The sequence below is a fragment of the Bicyclus anynana genome, chromosome 18 (genome assembly GCF_947172395.1).
Source record: "Bicyclus anynana chromosome 18, ilBicAnyn1.1, whole genome shotgun sequence".
NCBI classification, from domain to species: Eukaryota; Metazoa; Arthropoda; class Insecta; order Lepidoptera; family Nymphalidae; genus Bicyclus; species Bicyclus anynana.
In genome coordinates, this window is record NC_069100.1 from 6,360,689 (window position 1) to 6,368,188 (window position 7,500).

Here is a 7,500-nt window from a genome sequence, read left to right on the forward strand (position 1 = left end):
AGCGTCACCATTTGGGACTTGTGCGGCGCGAACGCGAGGCGGTTCCGTTGAGCCCAGTTCTCAAAGAGGGCGATAGAGTCGGCCGCAGCCAGCTCAATCGCACGCCTGGAGTCAGCTTCGATCAGTACGGTGATGTCATCCGCGTACGCAACAACCTTGACCCCCCCCGGTAGCGGCAACCGAAGCAAGTCGTCGAGCAGGACGTTCCACAAAGTGGGACCCAGCACGGATCCCTGAGGACATCCCATCGTGGACACCTTCCACTGCACCCGGTCACCGACGAACATCCCCACACGTCTTCCGCGGAAGTAGTCCGATAACATCCGATAGATGTTAGGCGGACAACCGCCTCGCTTGCACTTGAGGAGAATCATCGGCCACCAGGCATTGTCGAAGGCACCAGAGATGTCCAGAAAAATCGCTTGAACGTACTTTGATGAAACTTTCTTTGCCGTGCTTAGGATCTCGTTCAACGCCGTTACGGTGGACCTGCCCCTTGTAAAGCCGTGCTGGCAGGGGGAGATCCCACTGGTAATCTGGGGCGCACACCATAATAAGACGCGTTCTAAAATTTTACCAAAAACAGGGAGGAGCGTGATCGGGCGATACGCCTTCGGGTCGGACATTGGCTTACCGTTGCCTTTCGGCAGAACGATAAGCCTCCCATTCTTCCATACGTCGGGAAACACCCCTTCTTGCACACACTTTCCAATCACGTACACGAGTTCCGCAGCCGCTACAGTCCATATACGCTTCACCATTCGTGCCGTGATCCCATCGATCCCCGGTGCCGTGTTAGGCAGGGACCTAACTATGCCTCCCAGCGCGTCACGACTGGGTGAAGACGCGTCGCAGCCAGTCGGAATAATGGAGGCCGCGATCCGGACCTCCCTGTGGTACGCTGAGTCCCCAGACGGGTCGTCGTCCGGACACAGAGCGCGCAGCAGGTTATCCACGGCCTCACCGACACTCACCGGATGGCTGTCCGCATACCGGATGCCGTTGATGACGTTAGCGGGAGGACGGAACCGCCCGCTGGCAGCCCGATACGCCTGACCATAAGGGTCGTCGTTACCCGACTCAGCCATCCGGAGATGGAAGCTGTTCTGCGTCTCCACCATTAGGTGTCTATACTTCCTGCGTTCCTCGTGAAACTCTTCCCGGACCCCTCGGCGGCGTCTTCAGGCCACTTTGGGTTACCCCGTCGAACGCTCGCTTTGAAACGAGGGAACGATTGTTGAAACGGTTCCGCTGCCGGGTTCCGGAATAGGAACCGGATTCCCTTTCGCTCAACGGGCGTTGTTTGTCACAAAAGAAAACACGCCGCATCGACATAAGATCTCTCCTTGAGCTTAGGATCGACTGACTCGCGAGCAACTACTGTTCACGCGAAACCCTTCTCCACGTCAGTCCTCCAGGGCCTCGCTGGAGTATTTGCTACTACCACCAAGATCTGCACCGACGGAGGCTCCAAGCGGGCTCACGCCCAGACCCTTCTGCGCTCTCCGCCGCGCACGTCCTACTCGTTACGGCATAATGACGCGCGTCCGAGGAGCGCGCGTCCCACTTGCCCGTAACGGTATTGTATAGGCAAAACGCTTCAGCGCCATCCATTTTCAGGGCTGGTTGCTTCGGCAGGTGAGTCGTTGCACACTCCTTAGCGGATTCCGACTTCCATGGCCACCGTCCTGCTGTCATGAGCGACCAACGCCTTTCATGGTGTCCCATGAGCGTTTTTTAGGCGCCTTAACACTACGTTTGGTTCATCCCACAGCGCCAGTTCTGCTTACCAAAATTGGCCCACTTGGCACCGTCATCAGATCTCCGGCTTCATCGTTCGAGTAAGCCGGAGCTCTCACCCATTTAAAGTTTGAGAATAGGTTGAGGTCGTTTCGGCCCCAATGCCTCTAATCATTCGCTTTACCGGATGGGACTGTCGCTGTCGACGCCAGCTATCCTGAGGGAAACTTCGGACGGAACCAGCTACTAGATGGTTCGATTAGTCTTTCGCCCCTATACCCAGTTCCGACGATCGATTTGCACGTCAGAATCGCTACGGTCCTCCATCAGGGTTTCCCCTGACTTCGACCTGACCAGGCATAGTTCACCATCTTTCGGGTCCCAGCATCTGTGCTCGGAGCGCGCCTGCATTCACGGATTGGAAACGAGACGCCTCGGGAGTGCGGGAGGCCGACCGGGACCGGCGCTCCATCCTCCCTACGTTCACTTTCGTTGCGCCTTTCAGTTTTGTGACAAAGACAACTCAATGACTCGCACACATGCTAGACTCCTTGGTCCGTGTTTCAAGACGGGTCCTGCGAGTGCCCGAAAATGACTCATCGCAGACTGAGACGCGCACGGTCCGAGACGTCACGGCTGCGACAGCAGCGGCGCCGCGTCGCGGTCCGCGCTCAGGCAGGACCGCGACCTTCAGTGTGTACGGCGCGAGCTTGCGTCGGGCCGGACGCGCGCGAGGCGCGTGCGCGGTTCACTTCTATACCGTCCGACAGCCGGCCGGCCACCGTCGCGGTCCAGCGGAGGGCGCGAGCCCGCCGCTGGGCGAATCGGACGGCGCTCAAGCCGACGTCGAACGGGTCGCGATGCATTACTGAGAGAGAAGTGCACGACGCCGACGGTACTGGACGGACGCGACCCGTGCCGCGCCGCGGCACCCGCGAGGGGGCACGCGCGCGACATCGAGGCGCGCGCCCGCGCGCCGTCGGATGTCGATGAATCTCTCCGTTCGTTCATTCGAGTTTCGCAGGTTTACCCCTGAACGGTTTCACGTACTCTTGAACTCTCTCTTCAAAGTTCTTTTCAACTTTCCCTCACGGTACTTGTTCGCTATCGGTCTCGCGGTAATATTTAGCCTTAGATGGAGTTTACCACCCACTTAGGGCTGCACTCTCAAGCAACCCGACTCTGAGGAGCGTCCCTCTCGCCGCCTCGCTCCGTCGCTACGGGCCTGGCACCCTCTACGGGAAAGCGGCCCCGTTCAAGACGAACTTTGACGGGAGCGGCGACGGCGAGATAGCGGAACCTCCCGAACACCACATCTCCCGCGACCGTTAAAGCCGCGCGATTCAGTGCTGGGCTGATTCGCGTTCGCTCGCCGCTACTAACGAAATCCTGGTTAGTTTCTTTTCCTCCGCTTACTAATATGCTTAAATTCGGCGGGTGATCCTCCCTGATCTGAGGCCAACGATAAAAGTGGAGGCAGACGCGATATCCGTCGGCTCGACGGCGCCGTTCGCGCACGCGAGCGCGCTCCCCCGCCGCGAGGCGAGAGGGGCGCGCCGCGAGAGCGCACGGCGCCGCCGCGCGAGTCCGGACGTCGAGTCCGCCTACGCGTGCGCGTCAGCGGCACGCACGTACACGTGCGCGCGTACGTCGCCACAGATTCACCGTAAACGGAAGGGTCGGTGGGACGAGCGCGCACGGACGCACGCACACGCACACACGTGTGATATTTTTGAGCGGACCTGCGGAGCGCGTGCGCCGCCGCCGATCGAGAGACACTCTCGTCGAACGGCGCACGCACGCACTGCACCGGACGCGCCACGTGTCGCACTGTGTGGACAGTGTGGTGTGTGTATTTATGCAGCCGGCCCTCAGACAGGAGTGGTCCTGGATGTTTCTCCACGGACCGAAATGTACGTTCGAAATGTCGATGTTCAAATGTGTCCTGCAGTTCACACTATGACGCGCAGTTAACTGCGTTCTTCATCGACCCGCGAGCCAAGTGATCCACCGTCCAGGGTAATGGTTTTCATTTTCTCGTTTTTTGTTGTGCACATGCGTTGTCGTTTTGTTGGGTGGTACGAGTGAGCGAGTGAGTGAGTGAGTGAGTGAGTGAGTGAGTGAGTGAGGTTAGATCGGTGCGTCTCTGACAACACGAGCACGCGCAAACGCAAACATGTGCGTACGCGGTACGTTAATGATCCTTCCGCAGGTTCCCCTACGGAAACCTTGTTACGACTTTTACTTCCTCTAAATGATCAAGTTTGGTCAACTTCCCAGCAACGCCGACGGCCGTGAAGCCACCGCGTGTCGGTCCGAAGACCTCACTAAATCATTCAATCGGTAGTAGCGACGGGCGGTGTGTACAAAGGGCAGGGACTTAATCATCGCGGGCTTATGACCCGCGATTACTAGGAATTCCTCGTTTATGGGGGATAATTGCAAACCCCAATCCCCAGCACGAAGGAGTTTCAACGGGTTGCCCGGGCCTCTAGGCCAGGGAGAACATGCTGATTCCTTCAGTGTAGCGCGCGTGCGGCCCAGGACATCTAAGGGCATCACAGACCTGTTATTGCTCAATCTCGTGCGCCTCGAAGACGCCGGTCCCTCTAAGAAGAACTTTAATACGCCGCCAGTGAGTTGCGCGACCGGAGTCGCGCACACCTAAATGACGACGCCTATTTAGCAGGCTAGAGTCTCGTTCGTTACCGGAATTAACCAGACAAATCGCTCCACCAACTAAGAACGGCCATGCACCACCACCCACCGAATCAAGAAAGAGCTGTTAATCTGTCAATCCTTCCGGTGTCCGGGCCTGGTGAGATTTCCCGTGTTGAGTCAAATTAAGCCGCAGGCTCCACTCCTGGTGGTGCCCTTCCGTCAATTCCTTTATATATCCGATTAGATACCGCCCTAGTTCTAACCGTAAATATGTCATCTAGCGATCCGCCGACGTTACTACAATGGCTCGGCGGGCAGCTTCCGGGAAACCAAAGATTTTGGACTCCGGGGGGAGTATGGTTGCAAAGCTGAAACTTAAAGGAATTGACGGAAGGGCACCACCAGGAGTGGAGCCTGCGGCTTAATTTGACTCAACACGGGAAATCTCACCAGGCCCGGACACCGGAAGGATTGACAGATTAACAGCTCTTTCTTGATTCGGTGGGTGGTGGTGCATGGCCGTTCTTAGTTGGTGGAGCGATTTGTCTGGTTAATTCCGGTAACGAACGAGACTCTAGCCTGCTAAATAGGCGTCGTCATTTAGGTGTGCGCGACTCCGGTCGCGCAACTCACTGGCGGCGTATTAAAGTTCTTCTTAGAGGGACCGGCGTCTTCGAGGCGCACGAGATTGAGCAATAACAGGTCTGTGATGCCCTTAGATGTCCTGGGCCGCACGCGCGCTACACTGAAGGAATCAGCATGTTCTCCCTGGCCTAGAGGCCCGGGCAACCCGTTGAAACTCCTTCGTGCTGGGGATTGGGGTTTGCAATTATCCCCCATAAACGAGGAATTCCTAGTAATCGCGGGTCATAAGCCCGCGATGATTAAGTCCCTGCCCTTTGTACACACCGCCCGTCGCTACTACCGATTGAATGATTTAGTGAGGTCTTCGGACCGACACGCGGTGGCTTCACGGCCGTCGGCGTTGCTGGGAAGTTGACCAAACTTGATCATTTAGAGGAAGTAAAAGTCGTAACAAGGTTTCCGTAGGGGAACCTGCGGAAGGATCATTAACGTACCGCGTACGCACATGTTTGCGTTTGCGCGTGCTCGTGTTGTCAGAGACGCACCGATCTAACCTCACTCACTCACTCACTCACTCACTCACTCACTCACTCGCTCACTCGTACCACCCAACAAAACGACAACGCATGTGCACAACAAAAAACGAGAAAATGAAAACCATTACCCTGGACGGTGGATCACTTGGCTCGCGGGTCGATGAAGAACGCAGTTAACTGCGCGTCATAGTGTGAACTGCAGGACACATTTGAACATCGACATTTCGAACGTACATTTCGGTCCGTGGAGAAACATCCAGGACCACTCCTGTCTGAGGGCCGGCTGCATAAATACACACACCACACTGTCCACACAGTGCGACACGTGGCGCGTCCGGTGCAGTGCGTGCGTGCGCCGTTCGACGAGAGTGTCTCTCGATCGGCGGCGGCGCACGCGCTCCGCAGGTCCGCTCAAAAATATCACACGTGTGTGCGTGTGCGTGCGTCCGTGCGCGCTCGTCCCACCGACCCTTCCGTTTACGGTGAATCTGTGGCGACGTACGCGCGCACGTGTACGTGCGTGCCGCTGACGCGCACGCGTAGGCGGACTCGACGTCCGGACTCGCGCGGCGGCGCCGTGCGCTCTCGCGGCGCGCCCCTCTCGCCTCGCGGCGGGGGAGCGCGCTCGCGTGCGCGAACGGCGCCGTCGAGCCGACGGATATCGCGTCTGCCTCCACTTTTATCGTTGGCCTCAGATCAGGGAGGATCACCCGCCGAATTTAAGCATATTAGTAAGCGGAGGAAAAGAAACTAACCAGGATTTCGTTAGTAGCGGCGAGCGAACGCGAATCAGCCCAGCACTGAATCGCGCGGCTTTAACGGTCGCGGGAGATGTGGTGTTCGGGAGGTTCCGCTATCTCGCCGTCGCCGCTCCCGTCAAAGTTCGTCTTGAACGGGGCCGCTTTCCCGTAGAGGGTGCCAGGCCCGTAGCGACGGAGCGAGGCGGCGAGAGGGACGCTCCTCAGAGTCGGGTTGCTTGAGAGTGCAGCCCTAAGTGGGTGGTAAACTCCATCTAAGGCTAAATATTACCGCGAGACCGATAGCGAACAAGTACCGTGAGGGAAAGTTGAAAAGAACTTTGAAGAGAGAGTTCAAGAGTACGTGAAACCGTTCAGGGGTAAACCTGCGAAACTCGAATGAACGAACGGAGAGATTCATCGACATCCGACGGCGCGCGGGCGCGCGCCTCGATGTCGCGCGCGTGCCCCCTCGCGGGTGCCGCGGCGCGGCACGGGTCGCGTCCGTCCAGTACCGTCGGCGTCGTGCACTTCTCTCTCAGTAATGCATCGCGACCCGTTCGACGTCGGCTTGAGCGCCGTCCGATTCGCCCAGCGGCGGGCTCGCGCCCTCCGCTGGACCGCGACGGTGGCCGGCCGGCTGTCGGACGGTATAGAAGTGAACCGCGCACGCGCCTCGCGCGCGTCCGGCCCGACGCAAGCTCGCGCCGTACACACTGAAGGTCGCGGTCCTGCCTGAGCGCGGACCGCGACGCGGCGCCGCTGCTGTCGCAGCCGTGACGTCTCGGACCGTGCGCGTCTCAGTCTGCGATGAGTCATTTTCGGGCACTCGCAGGACCCGTCTTGAAACACGGACCAAGGAGTCTAGCATGTGTGCGAGTCATTGAGTTGTCTTTGTCACAAAACTGAAAGGCGCAACGAAAGTGAACGTAGGGAGGATGGAGCGCCGGTCCCGGTCGGCCTCCCGCACTCCCGAGGCGTCTCGTTTCCAATCCGTGAATGCAGGCGCGCTCCGAGCACAGATGCTGGGACCCGAAAGATGGTGAACTATGCCTGGTCAGGTCGAAGTCAGGGGAAACCCTGATGGAGGACCGTAGCGATTCTGACGTGCAAATCGATCGTCGGAACTGGGTATAGGGGCGAAAGACTAATCGAACCATCTAGTAGCTGGTTCCGTCCGAAGTTTCCCTCAGGATAGCTGGCGTCGACAGCGACAGTCCCATCCGGTAAAGCGAATGATT

The 7,500-nt window shown here is 58.2% G+C and overlaps 3 non-coding genes and 1 pseudogene across 3 annotated transcripts in view; 2 read left to right on the top strand and 2 right to left on the bottom strand.

Annotated features, from left to right (window-relative positions):
- LOC128199090 (large subunit ribosomal RNA) overlaps positions 1-3,201 on the bottom strand; it is a 5,518-nt pseudogene extending 2,317 nt beyond the window's left edge.
- A 404-nt stretch (positions 3,202-3,605) lies between these two features.
- LOC128199115 (5.8S ribosomal RNA) lies at positions 3,606-3,762 on the bottom strand. Its single transcript, XR_008251792.1, has one exon. It is a non-coding gene; the product is annotated as a 5.8S ribosomal RNA (ribosomal RNA).
- Positions 3,763-5,647: 1,885 nt separating this feature from the next.
- On the top strand, positions 5,648-5,804 carry LOC128199116 (5.8S ribosomal RNA). Its single transcript, XR_008251793.1, has one exon. It is a non-coding gene; the product is annotated as a 5.8S ribosomal RNA (ribosomal RNA).
- A 404-nt stretch (positions 5,805-6,208) lies between these two features.
- LOC128199053 (large subunit ribosomal RNA) overlaps positions 6,209-7,500 on the top strand; it is a 3,923-nt gene continuing 2,631 nt past the window's right edge. The window contains exon 1 of the ribosomal RNA XR_008251755.1: positions 6,209-7,500. This exon is cut by the window's right edge and continues 2,631 nt beyond it. This is a non-coding gene — a ribosomal RNA (large subunit ribosomal RNA).